The 18517-nt window shown below is 37.3% G+C and overlaps 1 protein-coding gene and 1 non-coding gene across 2 annotated transcripts in view; both read right to left on the bottom strand.

Moving 5' to 3' along the window:
• The window catches only part of GALNT1 (polypeptide N-acetylgalactosaminyltransferase 1), an 82251-nt gene that overhangs the window by 38244 nt on the left and 25490 nt on the right, over window positions 1–18517 (bottom strand). The gene's annotated exons all lie outside the window — the stretch shown is intronic.
• Window positions 16115–16221, bottom strand: LOC123826504. The gene has a single exon (XR_006787069.1). It is a non-coding gene; the product is annotated as a U6 spliceosomal RNA (small nuclear RNA).

The raw sequence follows: 18517 nt of genomic DNA, 5'->3' as shown, positions 1-18517 counted from the left end.
GAGAAACAATGTATTAACTGTATGTTTCTAGCACTTTGTTTTAGGCTACGTGGTCTCCTCTTTCAATCTTGTCGGCTGGTGAAACTACTACAGAAAAGGCTAGCAGAGAACAGTAACAGTAGTAAGCAAGCAGAAATCAAGGGATGTGCTTTACAACATAAACACTCCTAAAGTGCACATATAACTCTTTCTAGGTATCCCCAAATTCTAACTGCTGCTCCAGCCTTTTCTTTCCATTTTTGCCCCTGCTCTCTAGCAACCACTAATCTTATTTGTTATTGCCTGTCAGTGGCAGTGAAGAAGGGAAGAGGAGGGAAGAAGTGAGAAACACATCAACTGACCCCCTCTTCAGAAGCTGCCACAACAACCATACATACCAGAAGTGCCACTCTAGGGCTGCTAGTTGGCAGTGGGAAGAAAAAGAAAATGGAAGGGAAAAACGTTGACAAGGTCAAGGGGTTGAATAAAGGAGAAATGGGAAGGAGAGTTCACCACAGGAGCCCATCAGCACTGGTCCCCGTTCTCTCCAAGGAGAAAGGGAGAAACAAAGAGCTTCCGCTGTCCTCTTCATTAAATCCAGTTTCAGCCCCTCCCATCCTTTCTACCATTCTCAAGACTCTCTTTCACAGTAGGGTCTCCATCTCCTATTGTTAGTAACCTCACTATCTATTTATTTACTGAATGAAAAGACCTATAGCCTCACCTGCACGTCACATTCCACTCCTCTCCTTCTACGTTCACTCCAAGATCCACTAGAAGGTCACCACACAATCTACCACCCTGTCTACACCTCCCTGCTCACACCTCCCTGCCCACAAGTCTGGCTTACAGAGGTAAGACCAAAAGACTAGTTACGTAAGCTATGGAATAATGTGTCCCTACCATCCCAAATAATACTTCTGAAAATAGTTTTCCATTACAACTATTTTGTCATAAATGGTAGAGACACGTGTGTATATACGTGTGTGTGTTTATGTGCATTAGTACTTTGCTTCAGGTACATCATAGGCGAACAAACGAAGATAACTCATGTTTTTACGGTAAGACACACCCTGAAAGCCCGACTCACAGCTTACACGACCGCGATGGTGAAATCAGGCATGGCCTGGGTATGATTCAGAATAAGTTTCTGGTATTGTTTAACTGATTCATATTAAGTCATATATGATCTCTTTTCCCAAATGAGTCCTATTTATTATTATAGGAGAAGTGGGAAACAGAAAATAGCCAGGGTGACCACAAAGCTGCTAGCTTAGCAAATCAACAAGAAGAGCAAAATTGAGCGAGACCTTGATGGTGATCAGGAAATGCACAGCACACACAGTGTCATCAGCCACGTGCATGGCTAGGAAGCAACAGGGAGGGAACACAAACATCTGAGAGAGCAGGTTCTGCAGAAGAGAAATGGTAAGCCAGATTTATTTCTTGGATAATATATTAAATAATTAAAGTCTGGAGTTGTGTGGAAAGGAAAAACACTAGAAATAAAGAAGACTGAAATGTAAATCATTCATTAATAGGATGGAAGAACTAAAGAAGCAAATCAAGTATTAGGATTCTAAGAAAAGAAAATAATTGCCTAAATCAGTTAAATGTCATCATTCAGAGAACACAACAAATTCACAAATATTCTCTGAAGGCAAAACAGAAAATACATAGAGAAAACATGGGGAAAAGTATAACAGATCTCAAAATAGATAAACACACAAACCACTCCCCCCAGGAAAGCCATAAAGTGCTCGAGAAGAACCAAAGACCTTTTGAGTATTCTAGTTAAGCTTTTCCCATGGAGGGACCACCTGTCCTTGTGGAGTGGGGGACACAAAGCTGAGGATGAGCAGGAAGGCCACAGGCAGTATTATGAAGCAGCTTTCACCCACCCAGTCCCAAGTGAAACATCCTCAGGAATGACAATCAGCCAGGATAAGGTTGTACCACTTTTTAAAACTGATTATGCTATTATAGTGATCCCAATTTTTTCCCTTTGCCCCCTCTACCTGGTACCCCCATTCCCTCCAGAAATGCCCCACCTTAGTTCACGTCCATGAGTCGTGCATATGAGTTCTTTGGCCTCTCCATTACCTATACTGTACTTAACATGCCCCTGTTTTGTACCTACCATTTATGCTCCTTAATCCTGTATCTTTTCTCTCATTCTCCCCCTTTCCACTCCCAGCTGATAACTCTCCACATGATCTCCATATCTGTGACTCTGGTTCTGTTCTGGTTGTTTACTTAGTTTGTTTTTTTAGATTCAATTGTTGATAGCTGTAAATTTGTTGCTATTTTAATGTTCATAGTTTTGATCTTTTTCTTAAATAAGGCCCTTTAACATTTCATGTAATAATGACTTGGTGGTGATGAACTCCTTGAGCTTTACCTTATCTGGGAAGCACTTTATCTGCCCTTCCATTCTAAATGATAGCTTTGCTGGATAGAGTAATCTAGGTTGTAGGTCCTTGCTTTTCATCACTTTGAATACTTCTTTCCAGTCCCTTCTTGCCTGCAAGCTTTCTTTTGAGAAATCAGCTGACAGTCTTATGGGAACTCCTTTGTAGGTAACTATGTGTATTTAAGATTCTCTTTATTTTTTATGATTTGCATTTTAATTATGGTGTGTCTTGGTGTGGTCCTCTTTGGGTCCAACTTTTTGGGGACACTCTGTGCTTCCTGGACTTCTATGTCTATTATTAGAAGTTTTCTTTCATTATTATTTCAAATAAGTTTTCAATTTCTTGCTCTTCCTCTTCTTCTGCCATCCCTATGATTGAGACGTTGGTACTCTGGAAATGTCTCAGAGGCTCCCTATAGTACCGTTTGTATTTTTTAGGTCTACATTTTTTGAATTCTTTTCTCTTCTTACTGTTCTGGTTGATGTTTAGTTTTTCCTTATGTTCCAAATTGTTGATCTGAATCTTGGCATCATTCCATCCATTGCTGGTTCCCTGTAGAATTTTTAAAATTTTACCTGATAACCTTCATTTCTTCCTGTGTCTTTTTCTTTGCTGTTGCTGTAGTCCATGAGTTCTTTGAGCATCCTGATAACTTGTGTTCTGAACTCTGCATTGGATAAGTTGGTTATCTCTGTTTTTAGTTCTTTTTCTGGGGTTTTGTTCTGTTCTTCCATTTGGGTCATATTTCTTTGTCTCCTCAATTTAGCAGCATCTATGTGTTTGTTTCTGTGTATCAGGTAGAACTGCTTTGACTCTCTGTCTTAGTGGTGTGGCATATTGTAGATTGTGCAAATTGTGTGGGGCAGAGCCTTAGGTAATTGCCAGGCTGGGGCAACCCATTCACTGCTTTGTGGCTCTGTGTGATGGGGAGGGCTCAGAGAAGAAACAATACCAGGGACAGCGCCACTGCCTGGCTTCTGGAAGTTGCCCAGCACTTGTCCTGTTTCTGGTCAATTCACTTACTCCCTGTTGGTGACTAGTGCCCTTCCAGCTGTTGCCCTGGTGTTGAATCACAGAGTGGGTGAGTCTAAGTAAGTTCTAAGTCCATGTGGGCCCTTTATGTGGAGTCTCCTGAAAATCAGACAGTTTCTTCTGCCACCCTAACCCTCACTGGTTTTTACAGCCAGAAGATATGGGAATTTATCTTCCTGGTGCTGGAGCTCTGAGCTGTGTGGTCTGGCCTGAGGTTGGGTTCCCTCACTCACTCTCTCCTGAGGTGTCCCTCCCTATTTTACTCCAGCACCTGTGCGTGTGGGACAGCTCATTCTGCCGCCTCTCCCTGCCACACCACATCTCTGGTCTCTCCATGTCTCCACCCCTCTTATTCTTCTGGATAAATGTGGCTTCTTTAAATTCTTGGTTGTGAGACTTGCATTCAGCTCAAGTCTGGGTTCTGATGGTTCTAGGCATTACTTGTTTTGAAGTCTGGTTGTAATTTTTTTCGGTAGTTGTGTGAGGAAGTGAAGTGTGTTTACCCATGTCTCCATCTTGACTGGAAGTCCTAATTGGTGTGATTTAAAAAAAAAAAAATCATTGTCTTCATCTTGGAATCCTTGCTCTATGACAGCACAGACCATGAAATTTCTGCTCACTATTCAGTCTCTAGTGTCGGGAAGAATGCTTGGTGCACAGCTGGCAATGAAGAAATATTTGTTGAGTAAGTGAAAGAGAAGGCACCCTGTGTAGCCATGGGCACAGCCTGGGATGGGAGCCCGAGCCTGTGGGCAGTGGGCAAGGATGGAGCTACTCTTTTTTTTAAGTTATATAAAACTTTGTGGGTTAGAGAGGGAAAGGAAGAGTCTTAACTTTTTATTAAAATGTATTGATACATACAAGAAAGCTGACAAATCACAAGTATGTAGCTGAATAAATTCCCACAGAGTGAATGTGTCAAGCAGTCCGCACTTAGGTGAAGAAACAGGCTGTCAGCAGTACCCCAGAGGCTTCCTCTTGTCTGCCAGGAATGTGTGCGAATTCCAACTGTCCTGCCTTCTTGTCAGCACTTGGTACTGTCTGCAATTTTTATTTTAGCTATTTACACAGGCATAAAGTACTATCTCATTATAGTTTTAACTGGCATTTCCCCAATGGCTAATGTCTTTTTATGTACTCATTTGCCATCCATGTAGCATCTTGAGTGAAGTGTCAAGTTTTTTGGGTAACTTTACTGCATGCAATTTTTTTAAAAAGTAGGTGGTATATTTTGAGAGTTCTTTATATATTCTAGATAAAATTCCTTTATTGAAAGTATGGTTTGCAAATAATTTCCTCCAAGTCTGTAGCTTATCATTTCTTCCTCTAACAGTGTTTTTAGCAGAGTGAAAGTTTTAAAATTTGATGAAGTTCAAATTACTCTTTTTTTTTCTTTTATGAAATCATGCTTTTGGTGTCATATCTAAATACTCTCTAATGTCAGGTCTGAATATTTTCCCTAAAAGTTACAAACTCTGAGGTTTTAGATTTAGATCTATGATCCAATTTGAGTTAATTTTCATATAACATGAGATTTAGGTATAAATTAATGTTTTGCATATGAATAATTGTTCAAACACCATTTGTTGAAAAGTTAATCATTTCTCTACTGAATAGCTGTAGTGCCTTTGTCAAAAATCAAACATATCAGGCCATATCTGTGTGGGTCTACTTCTGCACATTCTGTTAAATTCCACTAATCTATGTATCTGTCTTTGACAACACCGCACTGTCTTAGTTACTGTAGCCTGGTAATAAGTCTTTAAACTGGTTACTGTGTATCTTCCAACCTTATTCTTTTTCAAAGTTATTTTGGCTACTTTGCCTTTCCATATACAATTTTAATCCCCTTGTTGGGCTTCTGAATGGAAATGCATTAAATCTGTACATTTATTGGGGAGAACTGACATCTTTTATGTTAAGTGTCCCAGCATAGCTAAAATCTGACGCTTTAGTTTCCTTACTCTGCAGCAAATTTCCTATGACTGTGTCTGTGTTTGTGGTCTTGCAGAGGAGGCAGAAAAAGAAAAATGATGGATTCTACCCAGGTGCTGGAGACCAGAGATCCTCTGGTCAGAGAGCAGATGCCTCCTCCCTCAGAGTTTCAGTTGCTTGCCTGGCTAGTGCTCCTGTGGATGTGCTGTGTTGGCAATATTGCCTAGAGGCTGGACTAACAGAGACTGGGAAAAAAGCAAGGGATGGAGAAAAGGAAAAAGAGGGAGATCTCTCCCCTTTCTTGTTCCTTAGACCAGGAAGAGACGGTGTCTCTTGGGGCTCCCTGTCTGCACTCAGGGTGTACTCTGGGTTTTGGAGAGCATTCAGTTACAACGCTGAACAGCAATGGAGAGCAGACACCCTTTCCTTGTTTCTCATCTTAGGGCGAAAGCTTTCAGCCTTACACCATTAAGTTTGGCACTAAAAGCACAGTTCATAAAGAAACAAGGGAAATCTGACTTCATCAAAATGTAAAAATTTTGTGCTTCAAAAGGTAGCATTAAGGAAATAAAAAGACAATCCACAAATTAGGAAAAAAAAATTTGGATATTATATATCTGATAAAAGATTTATATTTAGAATATATGAAGACCTGTTACAAGTCAATAAAAGACAAATAATCCAATTAAAAATGAGCAAAACAATTAAAGAGACATTTCAAAGATATAAGAATGTAAGTACATGAAAAGAACTCCAAGATCATTTAGTCATTAGGGGAAAGCATATTAAAATCACAAGAGACCACTTTACACCCAGCAAAATGGCTATAATAAAAAAAGACAGTCAAAAAGAAGTATTGGTGAGGATGTATAGAAATTAGAACACTTATACATTGCTAGTGGGAACGTAAATGGTGCAGTCACTTCGGGGGAAAAAAAAGTTTGACAATTTCTTACATAGTTTAGTTAAGCATAATTACCACATGGCCCAGCAATTAGGAATTTACCCAAGAAAAATGAAAACATATATTCACACAAACACTTGTACACAAATGTTCTTAGCAACACTATTCATAATAGCCAAAGAATGGAAACAACCCAAATATTCATCAATTGGTAACAGAAGAAATAAATGTGGTATATCCATACAATTGAGTTAAGACTGGGCAACAGAAAGGAACAGGGACGTACATGCTATCACATGGATAAATCCCAGAAAAATGATCCTCAATGAAAGAGTCCAAACATAAAAGACTATACACAGAGTCTGGCACAAATAACAACTTTTTTAAAACATAAAATCATAAGCATGTAATTCTATAACATAGTATCACACTCAAGCATACCATGTGACATTTTTAGGTAAAATGTTCAAATTAAAACTATAAATTATTACACCCATATTATTACCCTACCAGCCACATTCAAGCAGGCATTACTTCTGCCAGACCCTGTATTTATGACTCCATTTATATGAAATCCCCAGAAAAGGCAAATCCACCCAGATAGAGTTCAACAGTGATAACTTAACCCTGGGGCTGACACTGGGAAGAAGAGTGACTACAAATAACACCAGAGATCCTTGGGGTGATAGAAATTTTCTAAAAGTGGTAATGCTTGCATAAGTCTGCAAATTTATTGCAAATCACTGAACCATACACTTTAAATGAGTACTTTCTGCTTCCAGGAAAGATGGCGTAAGCACACCCCACTCTCGTCTCTCCCAGTGAGTGGAACTATAAATCCTGGACAGAATGCATGGAGCATCTATTTGAGGAGACTCCGAAATATAAGTGGTAGCAGAATCTGAAGTTCTATCAACCAGTGGTGAAGTTTCCATTTTTCTCCCTCTGGCATTAGCCAGCCTGCAATTCAAGGGAGTCCCCAAAGTGAAAGTGTGCACTGGATGCACAAAGAGCCCCAAGAGAAGCTCTCTTTCTGGTCTGAGAAACTAGAAAAGAGTGTCCTAAGAGAGAGCAGAGATACCCGCCATCCTCACCCCATGCCCTTTCTCCCTCTTCTCCCAGACTCACAAGTTTGAGAAGCACTAATTAGGGTAGTCAGTATCCTGGTAGGTAGGATGTCTGCAGAGGTGAAAGTTACTTGAGCAACTTTTTTTCATTTTTAGTTGATCAAAGGACGCGTACATAGCTTAAAAAGTCCAAAGCATGTTAAAAAAAAAAAAAAGCTATTGCCTCACTTCTGCCATTTTCCTTTTCCCATAAATATGCAAACCACCTTCAATTCTTTTACCTATTTCTCTTGGCATTTACTTCCATAATTCTAAGTACTGTATCTGCATTTTTACCTGCTGATTTTCTTCTAGTTCTAGATGCTACATATTGACTCTTTACTATAGAACAAGAGGGTTTATTTCACTTCTATCCCCATCCCAACATATATACTTGTGGTCCCTCGGTCTCCCAAAGTATGTGTTTGGTTACATCATTACTTAAGGTTTATATCAGGACTTTGTAAAATGTTATTCATACCTGATCTGCATATTATAAATACTTTTCCTTTACGGCACAGCATTCCCTTCCACTTCACACTGAGTTATTTTCTTTTCTTAATTTTTTGTCACTAATTCGAACCCAAACTCTCAAATCTGTCATTAGCTCTAACTCAGACTCTCTACAAATTGTCTAAATATACCCGTATGATGTTCAGAAGCACTGCTATGATAGCAACAAAATCTTAAAGAAATGTCTCCTGAAATTTTCAGGGCTGGTCGCCTCTATGCCTATACTGCTGTCATCAGGGGTTTGCACCTCCCCATCCCCTTGGGGGTTCTAACTGTCCCTCTCACGCAGTGGATTTCCTGTTTTCCTCTTTTTACTTTACTCCTTTGTTTTGGTTGAGGGCACAGGCTGAGAAAGAATAAAAGGAGATAAATACATTTTTCAAACTACACCATCACTACAATAGTGGGCTGATGGTATTAATGGGAGTGAGTTATATAATGGAGTGGAGTTGGGAGTTGATGGAAAATCCCTGTTTTTTAAACAATGAATCAAAACACAAGTGGTTTCATTTATGTCCCCTAAGTACAGCATTAACTAAAAGATGGCCTATATAATAAGCACTCCTGTTACATGCGAATGAAAGGATTACTAACAAACTCTCATGAATGCATGAAATTCACTATATGGTCTGACAGCTGGGTTGAGTGCCTGCTTTAGTGAGTCATAGATGTTTCAGGGAATAGAGATTAGTAAATTTGCTTAAGGTGGTGTTCACTTCAGCAAGTTCAGGCTGAAGAGAATCAATCCATGCAAATGCCTAATGACCCGGGAATGTAGAACAGAAGTCCCTAGATAGATTATTTTTTTCTATTATTTCTCAACTGTTAAAGTCCCACTCTACTTACCCTAACCTTCCTACAGCCCGAAATGGCATTAAGAGTTATATATGTATTATCCCACTTTATCCTTATAACAACACTAAGACAGAGTATTATTATCCCAGTACTACAGATGAGGAAACAGGTTTAGCGAAGTGAATATGCACATACGATCCAATCCTCTTCTCCGTTTCCCTCTAAGCTGTGATTTTCGAGGTGTTCTTTGTCATCCACTAAATTTAGCCTGTCACCACCATTTACCAAGAACAAGCCTATATTTTTGGTAAAGTTACATAATTTCTCCTCTGTATATACTCAGTCAGGCAAGGTCAATGAAGATCTAACCAAAAAAGTGATGGCAAAGTACCCTGATTAAGATTATGTGTTTTGTCATTGCCAAATTTCACTTGGGTCACTTACTAACCATCTTTGGCACGAATCATTTAACCTCCCAAAGTCTAAGTTTCCCCACGGATAAACTGGGCATACTAATGCTGTTTTGCTCAACTGCTTAAATATGATCATATATATAGTGCCCAGAACATAATAAACACCCAATAAATGGTACTATCACTTTTTAAGACTTACTATATCAAATAAAATTGCCATATTAGGTGACTTGGAATTTGTCTTAAACCTGCTTGTCTAAGATCACACATTGCAAAACTCATTCTTTGATTGTTAACTTCTATGTAATGCTTCTTGACACTGGAACAATGTTACTCTTTCCTGTAGTCTCCTCCAGGAAATGTGCCCCTGGAGACCCTACAAGGCAGTAAGGGTTCTTGGCAAGCACAAGGTGGTCTGGACACTGCCAGCTATACCACCAGTCCAGCCCCTGACCTAGAATAAGCAAGCCTTTTCTGGATTCAGAAAAGGGGGTGAAAAAGCTGCACTTTCGAGGGTGTCCACACTACTTATCCTTCCACCTCTGGGAAGTGGTCTGAAAAGGACCTCCTGGCCCGCTCTGTTCAGCTTTAGTATGGGGGTAGTTAAATATTAATCTTATATTTCTAATTTAACATTTCATTGTGAATACACTTCAGAAGCCAGATAGTGATTAGTAAAAGAGGGTGGAGATGGAAAAGCATGCTTGGACTTGGCTTTTCCTGAGGACTGCCTGGGACCTACAGTTCACTCCCTGAACCGAGGCCTTTATCCCAGGTGCTGGGAAGGATTCAAAGCACTACAAATACTCAGAGCAAACTTGTTATTTTCCTCATGGTACAGATAAGGATCATATGGTACAGAAAAGTCAAGCAACTTGTTCAAAGCCACACAGCCAGTAAACAGCAGAGTCAGACCTGGACTTTGCCAGTATCAAGATATTAATGAGAAATCCATCTGGACACAATTCATGAAGGGAGAAAAAAATAACAGTGTGGCTTGAGAAGCTCTAGCATCAACATATGAGTAGTTCCCGAGGAACAGACTGGAAGAAATAGTGACTCAGCAATATCTGAAATTATTGCTAGAAATGTCCTAGAATCAAATAATATGTACACTCAGATCAAAAGTACAATACATGCACTGAGCACGCAGATGAAGGTAAATCCAAACCTTGACAACTACAGGTCTTACTACTAAAGGCATAGAAATAAGGTGCACAGGTTCCACACCAAGACAGAAAAACAGGAATACTAAAAATTTTATCAGGTGAAATTGAATCAATTAGCAAAATGAGAAATTAAAAAGGTAAACAGAAAACAAGATTTATGAGGTTGAACTTTATGAAACTGTCATTTAATAGGTCAACAATGGAAAATATCAATTTCATATGGTTCAACCTAGAAATAAAAATATATCAAGTCACAATAATTATAGTTATGCATCAAACTTAACCCATTAAAAACAAAAGACTATTAGAGTGAATTAAAAGTATAAAATCCAGCCATTTAGTAGAGATACACCTAAAACAAAATCATACAGATGGGTGAAAGTAAAGAAATAGAAAAAAAAAAGACACACCAGAAAAATGTTAAACTGACTAAAAGTGGTACAGTATTATCAAAACCAAGAGGGAAAGGTTAATAAAAATACAGCAAACACTGGGTTAAAGAAAGAAAAACACCACCGTGAATTGTCCTAAATGCATCAAATGATGTAGCCTTGAAAAATAAGCTAACAGAATGAGTTAGGAGAGAAACCGTCAAATCCACAATCATATTTTTCTTCTAGTGCAACTTCATCACAATGTAATAGAACAAACACACTGAAGACAGAAGTAACCGACTGCACAATGTGAGTTATCCCTGTTGCTGTCTGAAGCCAACTACGCTCCTTGCTTACTCAAGGTCAATGCTATTGCTGGAACACTCCCCTCAAATTTTCCCTCAAGCGGATCATTCCCATCAACACACAACCATACTATACCATATACCATCTAAAAAAAGGAAAACAAAATGTTTCCCTTGATTGCACGACCTCCCTAGCTAACACCCTATCTCTCCATTTTCCAACTACACCTCAGAAGCAATGCTACACTTGCTATCTCTCTACTGCTTCCCCTTCCACTTTTCCCTCAATTGATTTTATTTGAAGTCTCACCGAGTTCGAAAACATAAACTGAGTGCTCAACGAGTTATCATACAGTTAATGTCCATGTAACCACCCTTCAGGTGAAGAAAGAATAGTGCTAGCACTTCCAAGTCCCCCTTTTCCATTACCTTTTCTTTCCTCTACAAAGGTGGCCAATCATTGTCCTAACACTTTCCATTACAGTCTGTTTGACCTTTTTTGACCTTCCCAGAAGCAGCCATTTTTCTACATATATATTCTTGTGGGACTTTTTGCTCAGTGTTAACAGTGAGAGTCATCCATGCTGTAGTATGTAGCTTTTGTTCATTTTCATTGCCATAAAGCAGTCCATTGTATGACTATACCGTGCTCTACTGTTGACAGACACTTAGGTTACCAGCGGCTTGGAGCCAGTACAAATAGTACTGCTATAAACTTTTTTGCTTTGTCTCCTGGTGCGTATATGCATGCATTTCTGTTAAGAGATTGGATCTGCTGGGTCATGAATTATGTTAATAATCATTTTAGTAAACATATTTTTCAATGTCAATGTACCAATTCAACTCCCAGTGTTTGACGTGGTTATTTCATTGTGGTTTTGTGTTCTCTTCATTACAAATGAGGTTGAGCATCTTGTCAATGTTCATTGGTCACTTAGATAATAATCTCTTCTTTGAAGTTCAAGTCTCTCATTTTTCTTTTGGATTGTCAGTCTTATTGATATGTAGGCATTTATGTATTGTGGATCTGAGCACATTGCTGGTTATGAGTATCATAAATATCTTGTGTGACTTGCCTTCTCAATATATCTTTCTTTTCACTTTTTAAAAAGTGAACAAAGTCTTTAATGTAATCTTATTTATACCAAAGTTTTCCTTCATTTTTGGGTGACTTCTGTGTTCTGTTGAAGAAATTTTTCCCTATTCTGAGATCATAAAAAATTCCTTATGTGATCTTTTAAGAGCTTTACTGCTTTGCCTTCATGTTTACATCTGTAATACAGGAAACTGGTTTTTCTGTATGGTATGAGACAAAGGTACAGTTTCAGTTTTGACGTTAAATATATTAGGTTGACCTAGCAGTTTACTTTTCTCTTAAGAAGGTCATCCTTTTCCTACTGCTATGCAGTGCTGCCTTCACCCTACACTGAGCGTTCCAGTAGTGTGGGGCTAGTTAGGAACTCCCTGTTGTTTCCCTGATCTGCTTATCACAACAACAATACCACACTATCTTAATTATTATAGTTTCCTAAGAAATCTTGGTAACTTTAATTAAAAATCCTTAATCTTATTCTTCCATAAGAATCTGGGTCTTCTGGGTCTTTGCATGTCCAGTTACCTTTGTGAACCAATCTGTCATGTTACATGTACGTGTATTTGCACACACACACACGTGTTTAACTGGGAACGCACTAAATCTATAAACTAACTTGAAAAGAACCAACATTTTTATAATGCTGAGTCATCCACCCATGAACACAGGGCATTTCTTCATTTATTGATATCTTTAATTTCTCTCAATGTTTTAGAATTTTCTTTAAAGAGTTTCCTATATTTGATATTTTCTGGTTGATTTTTAAAGAGGTATTTAAATTTTTTAAATTTTCTTTTGTTGGAAAACTGACACAGAAATACAATACATTCTTCTTCTAAATATTTGCCTTAAAGTCATCAGTCTTGCTAAACAACTTATTGATTCTAATCTTTTACCTATAATTCTTTTGGACTTTCATTATACATGTATATGTCAACTGCAAATACACATAGTAAGTTTTAATTCTTCCTTTCCAATCCATATAGCCATATTTTCTTGCCTGAATAGAAACAGTGCTAATGGGTATCTGTATCATAGTCCAGATCTCAAAGGAAAAGCTTTCAAAATTGTTATTAAATGTGAATATTTGTTGTAAGGTTTTGTTTTGTTTTCTAGATACATTTTATTCTTTTACCTGGGAATTCTACGATTTTTATGATGACTGGTGACAACTTTTTAATCAAATCCTTTTTATCTACTAAAATGACCACATAACATCTCCTTTTTTCCTGTCAATGTTGTGAATTTAAATCATGGTTTTCAAATATGCTTTTTGCCTTGAATTCTATTTTAGCTGCCAGTAACATAGGTCAGGTGTATTTCTGTTCACTTCTTTTACCCCGAATGTTCCTGTATCTATTTTTTTATGTCTGACTCTTATAATATATAATTCTCATTTTAAAATGCATTCTAGCAGTCTTTGTCTTTTAAGCAATACCTTTAACCCATTTAATGTAACTACTAATATGCTGTAGTTTAAATCTTTCTTTCCTTATTTTAGATTTACTATTTTCTAATTTACTCTATTAATCTTACTCTAGTTTTCCCTACTCTATTAATATTCACTTTCTTCTCATGGTTACCTTAAAGATTACAACATCTAGCCTTGACTTATTAATGTCTACTACTAACTCTTATTTTTACTCACTTGACAACACAAAAAAGATCTTACTAATGTTTAACTTCATGTCCCCACCCAAAGAAAATGCTTTGTTCTAGATTTTAATTTTATAGATATTTTATATCCCATGAAATATTTTTAAGTTGACATTAATTTATCTACCATTTACCATATTTACCATTTTTATTGCTCTTCCTTCATTTCTATTCTGAGTATTCCAGTGGGATTTTTTTTTCTGACTAGAGAATGTCCATTAGTATTTTTTAGTGCAGATAATAAATTAACTCACTTGTTTATCTTAATTTTTTTATTTTTGAAGGACATTTTTGTTGGAAATAAATTTTAGGCTTGTGGTTATCTCTTAGCCTTTAAAAGATGTCATGCCATAATCTTTTGGCTCCCCCACCTATTTTTTTCTCTCTAAAGAAGTCAGCTGTCAAACTTACTATTGGGTCTCTGAAGGTAATCTTTATGTTCCCTGCCCCACCCACCCCCTTTGTAAAACAATTCTCTTCCCTGGTTCTGGTTTGCAGTGCTTTGTTACAAAGTGCCTAGGCACGATGTGGCAGCTGTCCTGCTCAGTGTTTGCTGGACTGATTCTGTGACTCACTGTCCTTCATGGTTTTGGAAAGTTCTTGGCCTTTAAACTTTCAAGTATGGCTACTGCTCTAATTCTCTTTCTAGCTCTACTGATTACAATATGTTAATTTTAGACCTTTCACTGTTTCTCTCATAGCTCTTATTATCTTGCCTTTACTTTCCATATTTCCAACTCTCCATGCTTCATTCTGGATATTTACTTCTGAGCTACAATTTAGTTCACTCTTCAGATATGTATAATCTTCTGCTAAACCTATCCACTGTGTTTTTATTTTTTATTATTGTGCTTTCTCAGTTCTAAAATTTCCATTTGGTTCTTTTCTAATAGATTCCAGTTTTCTGCTGAAATTCTTAATCTTGTTTTTAACCTCCCTGAACACATCAACATGATGTACAATCATTCAAAAGTCTGTACCTGGTAACTTCATTATCTGGAATACATTTTGGTCTATTTTCTATTGCCTATTGTTTGTTTCATTTCACGTTGTCTTGTTTCCTCACATGCCTGCTCTTTTTTTGAATGCAAGCCAGGCAGTTACTTCTTCTAAGGGAGCTAGAGGCACTAGTAAGCCCTAATCACCTTAATTCAGTTCCATGCACTGAGATAGTTTGAAGATGAGCTTCAAGAGCTTATCTCCTTCAATTCTATCATTATGGGAGCCTAAAACTAAAGCATTAGGGAAGGGAAAGGGGCTATCACACCCTTCTCCACAGGCACGTGGTAGGCTTTAGACTCCAGTTTTTATTCCCTACCATCAAAAGACTGTTAAAAGCACTGTTAAGTTTTTAAATATGTATCTGGATTTAGCAGAACCATCAAGGCAAAAAGTGGCCTCCAAATTCTCGGCTTGGCTCTCTGGGTTTCCATCTTCTCCCATATTTTGGCTTGGAATTCTTCACTGCCTTCTAATCTCTGGATGTTTTCAAGCAGATAATTAAAATTTTTTTTTCTAACTTTCTAGGTAAACTGAACTGGGGAGTTGGTACAGATCACTATGACCACAATTATAAAAAGTGGAAGTCCTCCCTACTTTTTGTTTTAGATATATATTTTTATTTTTTAAATTATTATTGTTCAATTAGTTTTCTGCATTTTCTCCCCACCACTCACCCCTACCCCAGCCAAACCCACCTCCCTCCCGTGCTTCCACCCTCCCCCTTGGTTTTCTCCATGTGTCCTTTATAGTAGTTCCTGAAAACCCTTCTCCCCACTGTCCCCTCCCCCCTCCTCTCTGGCTATTGTTAGATTGTTCTTAATTTCAATGTCTCTGGTTATATTTTGTTTGCTTTTTTCTTTTGTTGATTATGTTCCAGTTAAAGGTGAGATCATATAGTATTTGTCCCTCACCAGCTTGCTTATTTCACTTAGCATAATGCTCTCTAGTTCCATCCATGCTGTCTCAAAGGGTAGGAGCTCCTTCTTTCTCTCTGCTGCATAGAATTCCATTGTGTAAATGTACCATAGTTTTTTGATCCACTCATTTACTGACAGGTACTTAGGTTGCTTTCAGCACTTGGCTATTGTAAATTGTGCTGCTATGAACATTGGGGTGCATAGGTGTTTTGGATTGGTGTTTCTGGGCTATTAGGGTATAATCCCAGCAGTGGAATTGCTGGGTCAAAAGGCAGTTCCATTTTTAGTTTCCTGAAGAAATTCCATACTGTTTTCCACAGTGGCTGCAGCAGTCTGCATTCCCATCAACAGTGCACTAGGGTTCCCTTTTCTCCCCAGTCTCACCAGCACTTGTCATTTGTTGATTTGTTTATGATGGCCATTCTGACCGGTGTGAGGTGGTATCTTATTGTGGTTTTAATTTGCGTCTCTCTGATGGCTACTGATGCTGAGCATCTTTTCATGTCTAAAAATATGGAATGCTTCACAAATTTGCATGTCATCCTTGCACAGGGGCCATGCTAATCTTCTCTGTATCATTCCAATTTTAGTAAATGTGCTGCTGAAGTGAGCATTTCCCTATTTTTTTCATGAAGGTTTCATTCCCATCACTCCAGAAACAATTTTGTACAAATTCCAAAAACCTCTACACAATGAAATCTCTTGGTCAACTTGGAGGCATCAATTTACTTTATCTGTGAGCAGCAGTTAACATAGGCGACCACTTCCTGCTGGAAACACGTGCATGGCTTCTTTGGCACTGCATACTTCTTCCCTCACTACATCTTGTCTTTCTCAGACTCTTGCTAGAAATTCCTCCTCTTCTCAGTCACTCTTTTCACCTCACCTACTCCCAAAGCCATCTCAAACAGTCCCGCGTCTCTAAATTCTCTTGTCCCTGATGACTATGATTTCCACCTTTTCCCAGCACTGTAGAATTTTATAAATATGTGTATCTGTATTTTTCCTCTTCTTTCCATCTTGGCAAGTATTACTATAATTCTTAACTCCTCCTTTTCTCTTTTGTTCCACATCCAACCCATCAGCATTCTCTTGGTTCCCTCCTAAAAATGCAATCAGAATTGAAAACTTCTTCACATGTGCCAGCCTCATCCAGTCCGCTGTTGTGTCTCACTCGTGCCCCCATCACACTCTGCACAAATATCAGAGAAACGTCTCTCACTCACTGCGGCTGGGAAGTATAAATTGGTAAAACCACTATGGGAGCACTTAAAAAAATCAAATGAACAAAAAAACCACATACCTTTTAGCACAGTAATTTCACATCTAAGGTCTTTCTGACTATAACCCACAGTAACAAATACATTTTACATTAACCCAGTACACACATACTGAAACAACGATTAATGAAAAAATACCTTTACCACATGAGACACACTCTGATATCTCCTAGTCTATTTCACTAATTAAAATACTCACTAAATTGATTTCATGGTCCATTAGTGACTAAAAGATACATAAAATCAAACATTAAATAAATTATGTTATGTTCATAAAATAGACTTCTGCAAAGCAGTTAAAGTGAGTGACCTAGAACTACATGTATTGACATAGATAAATCTCAAAATCAATGCCTGAACAAAAACTATTTTTAAAAGTTGCAGAAGGATATGTACATATGCTATACTAGTATTTGTCAAGTTAAAAAAGAAACCTAGGCCTGATTTTTGCATTTACTACTTTTAAAACATGCCGAGTAATGATAAATGCAAAAACCAGACCTATGGTTAGAGCAAAGCAGATTAGAACTGGGGAAGGGTATACAAAAAGTTTTAACTGTACCTATGAAGATTTACTGTTAAAAATAAAATATGAAAAATTACAGTAACTTAAATTTGATAAAGCTAGTGGTTAGTACAAAGGTCTGTTATCTCCTCCAGCTTTCTGAATATTTAGGCCATTTTTAGTCAAAAACTAATTGATAAAATAAGAAAAGGCTACTTTTTAAAAAAATTTCTGATAGAGCACTAGTAAAAGAAAATGCATAATAAAAATACTTCAAGACACATATTTGAAAGCACATTTTTAAACTACAAATTATCACATGTGTCTTTGAGGCAGTAAATAAAACAACAACAAAAAAGTCAGGGAATTCACTAAATTTTGTATCAGGAAAATTTACATTTCATAAGGTAGATAGAAAACAAACTACAAGATGATAAATACAGGTACAAAAAAGTAATATTTATGTTAGAATATTTTGTTTGCAAAATTTTATTTAACTAAAACAAAATACATATTAGCCTTAAGAACTACCAATTAGTCTTTATAGAAGTTACTGAATATCAAAGTAATATCAAAGTTACTGAAAGCACCTGAAAAAAATATAAAACCATTAGGCTTAAACAATTATAAACAACAACTTCCATAGTTTCATCAAAATCATCTAAAGACATTTATCTGGTATAAAAAAATAAATAAAATTCTACTAAATGCATGATTTTTTAACCTGTTGCCAGAATTACATGTAGTATTAAAAGGAATTATTTTTAAAATAAGAGAAAATAACTTCCAGCAATTAGATAGAGAAAGAAGGGAATCAAGAGTCAGAGGCCCTGGATTCAAACCCCACTTAATTATCCTGGGCTACAGTAATCTCTCTCAGGTATGTTAACAGCAGCCTGCCTCATGGCGCTGTTATTTTTTAAACCAAAGTTAAAATTATTCTAAAAAACTACATTGATTAAAATGCTACTGTTATGCTAAATATCTCACAAATATTTATATGTATAAAAATGGTATACTACAGGTTTTTTTGCCTATATTTTTAAAAAGTCAGGCAATGATAAGGACTTAGTAATAAAAAATTCAAGAAAGTAGCTGAAAGAGTCTGGGATTTCTCCCTGGAAG

This window comes from Phyllostomus hastatus, unplaced genomic scaffold (genome assembly GCF_019186645.2).
Source record: "Phyllostomus hastatus isolate PE091 unplaced genomic scaffold, TTU_PhHast_1.1 phas_contig_80, whole genome shotgun sequence".
NCBI classification, from domain to species: domain Eukaryota; kingdom Metazoa; phylum Chordata; class Mammalia; order Chiroptera; family Phyllostomidae; genus Phyllostomus; species Phyllostomus hastatus.
Note: the sequence above shows the minus strand (reverse complement) of the source record. Positions and strands in the feature narration are given on the sequence as shown.